The 13,476-nt window shown below is 41.3% G+C and overlaps 1 long non-coding RNA gene across 1 annotated transcript in view; it reads left to right on the top strand.

Moving 5' to 3' along the window:
- Window positions 1–5,687: 5,687 nt before the first annotated feature.
- LOC116658657 overlaps window positions 5,688–13,476 on the top strand; it is a 52,304-nt gene continuing 44,515 nt past the window's right edge. Inside the window, exon 1 of the long non-coding RNA XR_004313887.1 lies at window positions 5,688–5,804. This is a non-coding gene — a long non-coding RNA (uncharacterized LOC116658657). The remainder of the gene's footprint in view (window positions 5,805–13,476) is intronic.

Raw genomic sequence — 13,476 nt, 5'->3', positions numbered from 1 at the left:
AAAAATTCAGGCATCTTTCCCCATATTTCCAAAATTTCCCTAGCCACATGAAAATACTTCCTTCATCCTTGACTAAATAGGAAAATTCAAATAAAGTATTCTGCCTCTTAGATCATTAATTAGTGAGTTATATAGATTAAAAGATGAGTTCTGGAAGAGAATATATAAAAATAAATGGAATTAGGTGTGCTGAGATGGTGTGATTCAAATTGATATTCTCTGGCATTTTTCTTTCATTCCTTTAATGTTTGGCCAGGAAGAACACGAGAAAAGAGGTTAGCACTGCTATGAATTCCTGCCATCAACCACCAATTTAGGGAGTCCCTGGAGCAGGACATCTCTCAGATTTCAGTGTCCCTCAGTACACATTTTCCTTTCCTTTCATTTATCACCTGCAAGTACCGTGTCCTGCAAATCCCAGCAATCTGGCATCTGTGGGTCACTGGTCAGCTCAGGTCCTTTGGACCTGATCTCTTGCCTGTGGCAAGTCTCACTGCGACTTAAAAGCCTTGGGGACAGTAGACTAGGGGAGTGGCTTCAGGACACTATGGAGCCAAAAGAGTGCTCTGTAGTCCTGTTGCCTGGAAAAATCTTTGTACTTGCATGGCTTGAGGAGACAGGACTGTTAGAGACATAAGATTATTTTACTTTCTCTTTCTCTCTCTCTCTCTCCTTCCCCAAATAACAATTCCTATTTTGTCTTCCCAGACTCAAGGCTCAGGCTCAGGTTTGAGATTTTTTCTTCTTGCTTCTTTTAGTTAGAGGTGATCACCTTCAAGTCCTGCTTTGACAGTCATGGTGTGTGGGTGTGTGTGTGATTTTATGTGTGATGCATTCAATAGCACTTTTAGAAAATCTGTTCAGTTTTCTAGTTAGCCTAAAATGGCTTGTCATGGAAGAGATACCAAATGTCCTAAGAAACAGAGGCTGATATCTTCAGAGATTCTTTAACTCCAAGGTCTTGCCAAAAGTTGGCTCTCACCAGAACAAAGATACCAGTAGACTCTAGAGCTATCAGTATTAGAAAAATTCTCTCCTCATGGTTCAAGTTGCAGAGCAAAAGCGAAGGACCTGGAGTCAGACAGGCAGCACCACCCTGAGTACTCACCAGTGGGAAAGAGACGACTCGTGGTGACTCAGTTTACATTCTAGTTCTCGCTCCTTCCTTGACTTCTCTCTCAGTCCCCGACTGCCTGGGTTGCCTGGGATAGTCACAGGATTCCTCACCAAGGAAAAGTACATTGCAGGGAGCACGGTGGTACAATGAACACTAATAGAGGACCTAAAAAGCTGAACCGGTAGAGAAATCTGACTGGTAAGAGAGTGCAGGATTTTGCGTGGCCAACATAAGGACGTACAGTGTGGATATGATATTTCTTTTTCTACTTCTGCCTTGGGGAGAAAAGTGAGGCACAAGAATGACAGAAAGGAATGATCTGGTTGGTCTACTTCCCTCTCCTGCACAGTCATTCCTCCGGTAGCAGAGGAGTCATAACTAAGTCACAACTACCATCACCAAGGGACTTGAACACTCAGTGGACTGCAGATCCAGGCTCTGCTTAAGCTTTATTACTGTTTCTTCATCAACTCAGAGTGAGAGGAAAAGTAAATCAAACGTTATGGTCCTTATCATTACCTCTTAATTCTAAAAATAACTTTGATCTCCTGCAGTGTGCTAGCTGGGGCTGGAGAAGCAGAAATAAGCGGGGCACATCCCTCCTCTCTAGTTGCTCGGAGTACAGTGAAGATGCATCTGCATGAAACCAGGGTGATAAACCAATTTAAAAAACGAGACACAGACAATCCAGAAAACATAGTCGATAAAACGCACAAGACAGCATCCCAGCAAGTATGGGAAGAAAGAGGGTCCAACCCAGGAACTAGAGAAGGAACATCATTCCCTGGAGACAGGAGGGAAAGAGGGAAGAATGAATAATTATGCAGCATGGATGACAGCAAGGTCACCAGTGTTTGTAATGGAACCATTTTGAGCCATGATGGATTTGACACCGTCATAGTGTCAGAAGCTTCCAAAATGGATGGCTTACATTAATGAAGACAAAAAGAAATAATTTAGAATCATTAGATTAAGGATTGTGGAGGGAAAGAACTTAATTATAGTTAGGAGTTATTTCTTTAGGTCATGCCCTCTAGATATAGTCTTCTTAAGGTTGATGATTATTACCTCTAAGGTTAAAATTTTTTATACAAATTCCACTGATTTTTAAAATATAATTCATTGTTTATATAATGGGATAAGGCAATGAGTTATTTAATTTATTCCCAAAATATAAGCATAAAGATGAAACCTGGGGAATGAACTAAAGAAATACAAACATCTAGGTCAAATGCCTTCTGTCACTAGATTTGCTAGTTTAATCACAAGTCAGTAAATTGGGTCTTCTAGGCTCGAGTTGTGTATTGACCCTAAGTCCCGTTCTGCAGACGTCCTGCAAATCCAATGAGACGTCAAAGTTAGAGCTGCTTTCGCTTGAGGGGCTCAAAGTCTTTGACCAGCTGGTCACAATTATGTTAGATTTTTAGCTTTTCTATCACCAGAATTAAGGTACCAGTAGACTCAATATTGAATAAACTATCAATGTTATTTAAAAAAAAAGCCCTCCTTGGGGTTCACGTTGTAGAGGAAAAGCAAAGAATGTGGAGCCAGATTCAGAACCTGCCCTTGACTGTCTCACCAGTGAGAAGGGGACTCCTCGTGGTAACTCAGTTTATGTTCCATCTCTCACTCTTGTGACTTCTTTCTCTGTCCCAGACTGCCAATTAGTTCAGAACTTCTGGTCCCTTCCAGGTATTCTAAAAGGTGTTTGCTCTTTTTCACTTAACATTTTAATTCAATATGAACATCAGCCAATGTCGGAGCAAAAAAAAAAAAAAGTTTTAAAGGGAGATGCAAAATATAGAATCCCCACTGAGAGCTAGTTCTTCTCTTTTCTTCCTCAGATTTTCTGAGTATCAGGAGATCTTAAAAAATAGACTAGTGGGTGTTCCATGAGAGATTCTGGCCCAGCAATTTCCATCTCTGGCATCCTCGCCACCGTAGTTAGTTAGTGTCTACTCAGGAGTTTCTCTGCTACTGAGCAGATTGGATTTCAAAAAGTTGTTCACAAGTCCATTTGCTCATAAATATGTAGTGAAGCTACATAGTAACCAATGTGCATATAATAGAGCCCAACTTCCTGGGTTCATAGCCCAACTCTGCCATTTACTACCTGTGACCTGGCTACCTAACCTCCCTGTGCTGCAGTTTTCTCATCTTTAAGATGGAGAGGGGGGGTGATAATAATATCTCCTTAATGTGAGAAATATATAAATTCACTCATATACTCAGAATGGTACCTGACACATGAAAAATGTTCAATAATTGTCAACACTATCAGTTAGCTATAAAAAACCTACATTTCTTTAGAGAACGGTAAATACTGATGGCATCAGTTCCAACACTCCTTTTTATTTCAGATCTCTTAAAGGATGTTCCTATTTTGTCTATTCTCACTACATATAAAATTCATAAGAGGCTAGATCTTCAACTGCTAAGGAGATTTTAAAAATCTCTCTAATTTAGGATCCTGATATCTGAACAATGAAAGTGTATTTTTAATAAAACTTACTGGTTGTCATAGCAAAGTGGCATTAGATATTACAGGGGTTTTTTTAGCCCATTCTTTTTGGTTTTCTTTACCTTTCAAAAAAGGGAATGGACAGACTGGGAGTTCAAAATTTGTAGATACTGACAGGCCTATGCAGAATAGATAAACAAGATTATACTGTATAGCATGGGGAAATATATACAAGATCTTGTGCTAGCTCATAGCGAAAAAAAAATGTGACAATGAATCTATGTATGTTCATGTATAACTGAAAAATTGTGCTCTACACTGGAATTTGACACAACATTGTAAAATGACTATAACTCAATAAAAAAAAAAGTTTAAAAAAAAAGCAAAGCCCAGCAAATACACCTTAAGCCATGATTGACTGCAAAACTATAATGGCCACAGATGACTGCTAATAATGCCTGTTGGTAGGGACAGGGTTGATATGCATAGCTTTGTGTCTATAAAAATAAGTTGGAAGTTCATACATAGATGTTCTGTACTAAAATTGAGTTGGAAAATATATATTTGTCTAAAAAATATGTAGACTCTGTATATCACCAGTGCCCGGAGGAGTGCATGGCATAAATAGATACGCAATAAACAGCTGTTGTTGAATGAATGGATGGCAAGCACTTGGCGAGCACTCTTTGTATATTATTTCTAATACTTAAACAAAAAGAGGGTAGGATTATTATCTGCATTCTATAGATAAGGAAACTGAAACTCAGGCTGATTAAATAACCTGTCCAGGTGGCAGAGCCATGCCCTGAGCACCCAGCCATCCGACTCTAAAGGCTTCCTTTTCCACAGTTCCTGCAGCAGAGGGAAGAGGTACCCGTCTGAGGTGTCGTGCCAGAGAGATGGATCACGGTCAGTTAACAGAAGGCACCTGAATCCGTTTGAGTGAACGCTCCCAGGCCCCCATCAGTTCACAGAACGAAGCAGAAGCACAAGACACCGCATCCGAGCTGGAGTGAGAGGAAGAGCCCAAGTGCGCCGACCAACCCCAGGTGAGAGCTGGAAGGGCTGGCAGGAGAGGAGGGGACCCAGCCTAGACTTATTTGCAGCGAAATGAGGGAGGCGGAGCTTCTTTACTTTCATTGGATTTGTTTCTTTATTAATTAATGGCTTCTTCATTTTCCTGATTATGAAAGGAATAGATTCTCATTAAAAATTTGTTTCAGGCTAATTAGGAAAATATTTTCAAAACATTAAAATTGTCTCTGATTCCGCCACGTGGAGTTAATATTGTACTGTGTAACTGTCCACATTTTTTTCTGTGTGTGTGTGTATATACTTATTTTTTTTAATTGAAGTATAGTTGATTTACAATGTTGTTTTAATTTCTGGTGCACAGCATAGTGATTCAGTTTTATGTATAAATTCTTTTTCATTACAGGTTATTACAAGTTATTGAATATAGTTCCCTGTGCTGTACTTTTTTCATGCACACAGCAGGACCCCTTTGGAAAGCCCAGTGCTGCACCCCACAGACCTGCCTCTGTTTGTTGTAACAGCACAACAGAAGTTCAAACCTGCTTTCTGACACTCAGAGCTTCAATATTCATTTGTAAAATGAGAATAAGATCACAACTCCTCTACCTACCCCTGCCTAAGTACAAGTTAGGTATTTTTTATTTAAAATGAAATTACCTACATCCTTTGGGCTTTAGGGGGTGTTTTCTATTTCAAAATTAAGGTGCACAATTCTTACTACAGTCCTCCTCTGCTAATGTTGACACAGAAGTTATAAAAAGTGAAGCCAAACAATGAACAGGTATACTTATTTCAAAATATTATTTTAAATCCTTACCTGAAGACACACAAGCTCATGACTTATTAAAGGCTCACTGATAAAGACTTTGTGTGAAATTTGAGCTGTTGGAGATCCAACTGGAAATCATCTTTAGGTGTAAGGCTTTAGTATGTAGCATTCAGTATAAATCAAACCAGTCTTCGGATAAATACAGTAATGTGATTCTTCTTACTTTGTTTAAGTAAACATGCTTATTGTATTTCTCTGTCTGTCCTCTTTAATGACAGTGTTTTTGTTGAACTACAACAGGTGGCACTTATAAGTGTGCTGTCACACCCAGGGGAGGCATGGTAAAGCCAGCCGAGGAGGCGGACTGGCCGGAGGAGGAGGGCAGCTCCAGGCGCAGCATGTCAACCTGAGACACACAGGAGGTGAGCAGCCTGTTGTACGGTGTCTGATTTTCAAAAGGTGAAATGCTTTCTACATTCAGACTGCCCAAGTATAAATCTCCGATCCACACCTAACTAACCTGAAACTTTAAGTTGGTGTAAAATCAGGTCATAATAGCGCGGTGGTGAGCCTGAAGGAGCCAACAGCTGAAGAATTTACAATGGTAGCCAGGTATGGTCAATATTCAGCAGATCCTGGCTAGAAAGAGGATGAAATAATTTCCCTGCCCTTGTTTCGAATGAGCGTCATATGTTCCCAGTACTACAGAAAACGTAAAGAGAAAGTTCCTGCCGTGTATTGAGCATTGTCAACCAGGAGGTCGAGTCCTTTATTTATGCTGTATTATTTAATCCTGACAACAACTCTTAAGCTTTTGTTAACCCCATTCTTCAGATAAGAAAACTGAGACTCAGGTGAAATTTGTTCAGTGTCACAACACCTGAAAAGTCCTTTCCCTAAAGAAAAAAAGAAAAAGGTGCATATATATCTGTTAAGTCCCTCACCCAACCTATGTGAGCCAAGTACATTCTATCTAAATCTTTATAACACCCAGTGTTGATGAGGGTGTACAGAAACAGAGACACAATTGCAAATATCTATCAAAAACATGTGATGTCTACGCCCTTTAACCCAACAGCTCTAATGGTAGGAATTTACGTTATCTATTGGAACAAATATGCCAAGTTGCAAAGTACCACGATAATTGTTACCACATTGTTTGTAACACCAAAATGTGATACCAAAATAAAAGTCTTTCTGCATGGAGCTAAACAAAGGTATACTGTACAAATAGTGAGATACCATGTAGCCTTTAGAGGAATGGGCTAGATAGAAAAGGTATCCAAGACATATATTTTGAGTGGGATTGTAATCATGTATCAGCTCTAAGTTCAATGGACAAAAAAAATCTTTATGAACGGAGACAACCAAAGGTTGTCAAAGAAAATGAGTCTTGATTTGTGTCTCAAATGAAAACTGAAATTATTTTGTCTAGGCTGAGGGAAAAGAGGAAGGACAAGGGAAGACTGCTGTGTAGTAGAAAGACCGCTGGTCTTAGAGTTCAGACTTTGGTTTTCGCGTCAAAACCAAGGCAGGGTCTCCCAGAGCTTTTACACGGAAGCACCCAGACTGGCAGAGAAAAGATGCCTTCCCCAGGAGCATACAAGGTGGTGACTGGGAGGAGAAATTTCTTTTGAAGTCTCCAGTTTCCTACCTCTGACTCTGGCTGGTGGACACTATGTTTCTTCACTGAGAGTGACGAATTAGGAATGCTGGACTGAATTGACGAGAGCTGGTTCAGCATATCAGGTTCAGTGTATAATTTCTTTTTTCTTCCTTAGAGACAGTCTTTCAATGTCCCAGGCTCATTGAATAATTATAAGTACAAAAATATTAGAAAGTAAAAACTAAGAATCAAGAGCTATATTAGCAGATAGTTGAACTTGTTAAAGCCAGTGATTTTTAATTTCTTTTTTACTTGTTTATACATGGTTTTTACAAGGTGATTAATTTTTCATGAAATGAACTTTGGTAGGAGGCTTCCTCAGGAAGGGCCAACCGCTTCTCTAATTTATCTGATTTATAGTAGGATTCTGTGTTAAACACTATCTGAAAAATAAATTCATGGCTCATAAAGGAAAGGATTAAAAAAAACGCAGCTTGAGAGAATGACCTAGTAATCTTTAGGCAAGGTCTCTACTCCATGAGCAGGTAACAACAGTAAATGGTAGGGTCTGGGGTCATTTGGGTCATTGAAGGCTCCAAAAGAGCTTTTCCCCCGAGATGTAACTGAGATTGAAAAAACACACAGTGCACATTTGCAACTAGCAAATGAACTATGGTTACTGATAAACACATGTATTAGCAAAGAACTTTCCAAGTACAGATTCTTAGTAAAATGCCTCAATGCCCTCATTAAGCCCACACCTAGGAAGGCAGCCTGGGGAAACGGAATGAACAGGGAGAGCACTGGAAAGGGAAGGGGCTCTGAAATCAGGCAGGCCTGAGTGCGATAAGCTACAGGACCTTAGCCTGAAGCTTAGTTACATAAGCATTCAACACCTAGCTTTCTCGACCCCATGACACCGAAAGCAAGAACCACTTCACGGGTCTGCTATGAGCATTTTCCATGATACAGTTATAGAGCCTGATACAGAATAGGTGTCAAAAAAATAGTAGTTATTATTAGACAAGTCACCTAAATCTGAGCCCAGTTTTCTTATCTATAAAAAGAAAGCAAAGATTCCTATGGGAGAATAAGTATGAAGACGACTTCTTAGCTTTAAAATTTTCTAAAGAGTTAAGGTTATAATCAATAACTGGAAAACAATAAAGACACGAAGCATTCACTAGCACATGGTTTACGTAAACGTGTGTGGCTTCCACCTCCGAAAATACGGTAGGCTATATAATATGCAAACCATCCCAACAAAAAGCTCTTAAAATTTCTGGATTACATATGGCGAGGCTCTCAAATGTACAACTGAACTTGTATGAAAATAAGGGAATGCCCCCAGAGAGTCCTGCAGATAAGACTGCCCTGAAAGACACTTGCATTCTCTTTACCCATGGAAAAATCACATGAGAGCAGGAGACAGTTCCTTGAAGTGCACAAAGTGGAGGGAGGAATCTAAGAGCTTGCATAAAGCCAGGAACATTGAAATACCACCCTCAGGAAAGGAGAACAAGAAAAACATCTACCCACTGGAAAGGGGGACATAACAACAATACTTGACATACTATCCAGGGCTCCTTGGAAAAAACCTCCTCTGAGAATTCATAACCCCAACCCGCCCTCATGTGGATGAAGGGTTCGTGTTTACACTATCTGTATATTCTCAGAAGCTCCAGGCTAAGAAATGAGTATAAAATAGTCCTAGATTATTAACAGAATCAAGCTTTTAGCAATTGCCAAGGCAAATCATATCTGGAGGGAGAAATACTCAAGGGAGGCTCCATAGGACTCCCACAGATTAAAGCCAAGCCAAACATGAGCTCAAAAGTGAAAATTATAAAGAGCATAAGTGATTAAGCCACCATGAGCAAGAGTCAGCAAGACAAAAAGAGCTCAACTGGATTCCTAAGAATTGAGACAATGCAATTATTGGTGAAATTATAAAAATGTGTTTTTAAATTTATTAATAAATTAAAGATAACAACTAAAACATGAGAAAATAAGAAAACTAACAAGAAACAAGCAATTTTGGAAAAATTTATCTCCTAGAAGGGAATAGTCTGATTAAATTTAAAGCTAAGTTAAAGAGCAGATTAAACACATCTGCAGGAAGAATTAGTCAACCAAGATAGATCTGAATTAAAAATCCAGAATTCAGCACAGAGAAGGAGATTAAAAATATGAAAGAGAAGGAAAACTCTATAATACTAGAATGTGAAGTTTCTTTCTATGCTCAGTTTCTTATAAAGGTAGTAATGCCTATTTTATAGGATTGGTGTCAAGATTACATGAGATACCAATCACCCAGTATAGGACTGGGCACACAATGGGCTCAAAAAGGTTTTATTCTCCTCCAGACGTCAAGCTACTCCAGGGAAGAAACCACGTTTCATTTGTATTATATATGTCCTATCATTAATAGATCTCTGACATGCAAAAGGTGCTCAATAGACGTTAACCTAAATGAACAGACCGTGTCTTCTCAGAAACATTTGTTTTTCAGAGGCACAGCATCTTAGAGGTCCAGAGGCTAGGGTAGTGATTTTAAAGTGAACTGTGACACGTGCATCCCTGTGGGGCTCATACCCAGCCAATCACGTCCCTTCTGCCGCTGCAGGAGCCCTTGTCATTTGTCTCTGGGGAACACTCATCTGTCCTCTCCATGAATGATTTTCTCCTTGCTCCTTGGACTCCTGTCACTGTGTGCCACTTCTCATCTTCTCAGCTGCTCTCCTACTCCTCGCCTTGATTGTTCCGTCTTCCTCTACCGCTTTCCACCACACACCATATGGCTCTTCCTTCCCTGCCCTGAGTTCAGGGTTGCTCGCCATCTACAAGCCTCACCAGGGCATCCTGGGCTCTCTGGGTCAGCTAACTCCCCCTCCTGCTAGCAGTCCTGCTCATCCCCAAGGAGACGAGTGATGCTAAGAGCCTTCCAGTAAACTCTCTTTGCCAGTTACCTTCAGTGAGCCCAGAGTGTGTTGAGCAGGTGGTGCTCTTCTAAACACAATCTAGGAAGCACACAAGGATCATGTGCTTTATCCTATAATATTGAGAAGCTTATAGGGCAGGTGCAGGAAAAAGCATGTTTACTCATTTTTTTTCAACTTTCTCCAGGATCAAATGAGGCAGCCACAGTGCAGTGGGTCAAGCATGATCTCTGGAGTCACGTGGACAAACATTTGTGTCCTTGCTCTGCATCTTCTGAGTAGTGTTTCTTAAGTTCTCTAAACCTTAGTTTCTTCATTTGTAAAAACTGAGATTACAATACCTATCGCGCAGTGGTTTTAGTTGATAACATACATATTTTTTATGTATCAATGCATGACAAATCAATTCAAAATTTAGTGGCTTAAAACAGCAATCATTGTTTATTAGATCTTGTGGGTTTTGTAGGTCAGGAATTTGGAAGCAGTTAAGCTGGGCTATTCATTCATCAGGATGCAGTCAGCCGGTGGCTAGAGCTATAGTCATTTTGGAGGCTTCTTCATTCACAGTTCTGGTGCTGGGGCTGGGAAGACAAATTGTAGGCGCTGGGGCAGCTGGGACTGCCTGGGCGTCTCCCCCCAGCCCCCTGGGGCCTTCCCACCTGGCCGTCCTGCATTTCTCCTGCAGGGTCCCTGGATTTCTTACACGGCAGATCAGGGCTTCAAAGGCAGGTGTCCTGAGAGAGAGAAACAGAGGCAGCTGTATCACCTTTACTATATCCAGCCCTGAAAGTCACACGGCGTCACTTCCACTGCCTTCTGTTCACTAGAAGTGAGTTGTTACTACCAGCCCATAATCAGTGGGAGAGGAATTAGACCCCTTCTCCTTTTGAAGGAATATCCAAAATTTGTGGATGTGCTTCAAAAGCACTGCATTATGTGAAATGCCTGGTCTTTGATAAGTGGTGGCAAGTTTTTCTTTTTTAATTGACGTGGAGTTGATTTACAATACTGTGTTAGTTTCAGGTGTACAGCATAGTGATTCAGGGGTTTTTTGTAGATTATATTCCATTATAGGTAATTATAAGATATTAGATATAATTCCCTATTCTAGACAGTAAATCCTTATTGCTTGTCTATTTTATGTATTGTAGTTTATATCTGTTAATCCCACACTCCTAATCTGTCCCTCCTCACCTCCCTGTACCCTCTGGTAACTGTAAGTTCATTTGCTATGTCTGTCAGTCTGTTTCTGTTTTGCACATAGATTCATTTGTATTATTTTTTAGGTTCCACATATAAGTGATATCATATAGTATTTGTCTTTCTCTGACTTTTTTCATCACACATCATCTTCTCTAGCATCAGCATTCATCCATGTTGAGGTAAATGGCAGTGATTCATTCTTTTTATGGCTGAGTAATATTCCATGGCACGCACGCGTGCTCATGTGCGCGCGCACACACACACACACACACACACACACACACACACACATATACAGCTTCTTATTAAGCCAATCATTTGTTGATGGCACTTGGGTTGTTTCCATGTCTTGGCTATTGTAGATAGTTCTGCTAGGAACATTCGGGTGCATATTTCTTTTCAAATTAGACTTTTCATTTTTTCCAGATATGTAGCCAGGAGTAGGATTGCTGGATCATCTGGTAGCTCTATTTTTAGCTCTTTAAGGAACTATCATACTGTTTTTCATAGTGGCTATACCAATTTACATTTCCACCAACCGTGTAGGATTCCCTTTTTTCCACTCCCTCTCCAGCATTTATTATTTGTAGACTTTCTGATGATGGCCTTTCTGACTGGTGTGAGGGGACGCCTCATTATAAGCTGTGGTGTGGAGTGAGTGGAGCCAGGGTATTCTTGCTGGGAGATGCACCGCTATGTGCTCCTGCACGTGCTGACAACGGCCGCCGCTGCCCTACCCAGATCACACCCCAGCCCCAACCCTCCCAGTCTGTTTCTCTGCATAGCTAGACCAGGTCTTTTCCCAGAATCCAGTTGACCCAGATCTCACACCAGGCTGTGATGTGGAGTGAGGGGGGCTGGAATGTTTGTCCCACTCAGATTGAGAAGGGTGGGGAGGCAGTAGCCACCAGTGCAAGGTTCTCTCTGCCCCGATTGTTGGCAAGCCAACATGCGTGCCCTCCTTGCAAGCAGACTCTAGGCTTCTCCAGCCCTTCTGTCTGCCCCAGGGTTCTCCAAGCAACCAAGGAGACTTGTCTCCTCCATGCAGGACCCCAGGACTAGGCTGCCCACATTGTGGCTCAACCTGCTTGCTCTCCGTGGTGAGAGTTCACCTGTGCAGACCTCTTCCTTTCAGATCCCGCCCAGAGGTGCAGGTCTTGACCCAATGCCTTTTTGCCCTTTTCCCTGGTTATGTGGTGATCTTTCTTGTAGCTTTGGTTGTGTAGGAATTCTGCCAGTTTCCAGTTAGTTTCACATGAGAGTTGTTCCACATGTAGATGTATTTTTTAATCTGTTTTTAGGGGGAGGTAAGTTCCACATTCTCCTACTCTGCCATCTTGATCCACCTCTCTGTTATTTTTTTTAAATGTATCTGATGACTTAAAAAAATAAAACAGAAGAATGTCTCTGCCCCCTACCCCCTACCATTCTTATCTTCACTCCCCATGAACACACTCATCCTGTGAGGAGGTGAAAGCTTTTATCAGTTTAGGCAAAAGATGAAACAGAAGAATAAAAAGGAGAAGCAAAAATTAAAATAGTTGACATTTATTGATCACTTGCTATATGTCAAGTCTGGTGTTAAATGCCTTATATACATTATATACATTATTTTAATCCTTGGAAAAACCCCATAAGATTCTATCATTAGTTAACCTCTTTTGTGGTGAAGAACTCTAAAGTCTACAAATGTTAAGTGAATTGTCCAGACTCAGCCAGCCAGAAAGACACAGCAGGAATGGAAGCCACTGGGCTGACCTGAAGGCCTGTGTGTCCAACCACCATGCCCACTACCTGGGTAATCTCAGCTGGGAGAATCAGCCGAGAACCTTTGAACTAATTTTTCCATCCTTTGGTTAATGTAATTTGAGAGGTAAGGCCATCTGAGAGAGCAGATGGAACACAGCCATTGAGTTCAAGAGGTTCTTGAACCCAGAAAACGAAAGGCCAGGTTGTTGCTGACAGAGCGGAGCGAGCAGAGGCCCCATGCAGACAGCTAGGCAGCAGGGGGCTGGCATGGAGGCCCTGGAAACGATCTCCACCAGTAATTCAGGGGCTTCCCCACAGCCTTTCCTCCAGGGTGTGGAAAACACCCACTTGGGGTTGACTGATGATCTGAGAATTTGTTGGGTAATTGAACAGGAAGAGGTAATTACTCGGGGACTGAGGAAAATCTTATCAGATTCAGTCCTCCTGGCCGGGCCATGGGTGGGGTACCAAGGGGATAGATCCCAGACCTGTGAGTCCCAGGCACAAGAGCACTTCCTGGCCTACACCCTCCACCCAGGCGCACGGAAGTTGTCACACAAGAAAAGATGGACTGTGTCCTCCCGGGTGGCTTACGAG

This window comes from Camelus ferus, chromosome 21 (genome assembly GCF_009834535.1).
Source record: "Camelus ferus isolate YT-003-E chromosome 21, BCGSAC_Cfer_1.0, whole genome shotgun sequence".
Classification (NCBI taxonomy): domain Eukaryota; kingdom Metazoa; phylum Chordata; class Mammalia; order Artiodactyla; family Camelidae; genus Camelus; species Camelus ferus.
This window is presented reverse-complemented; position numbering and strand designations above follow the sequence as displayed.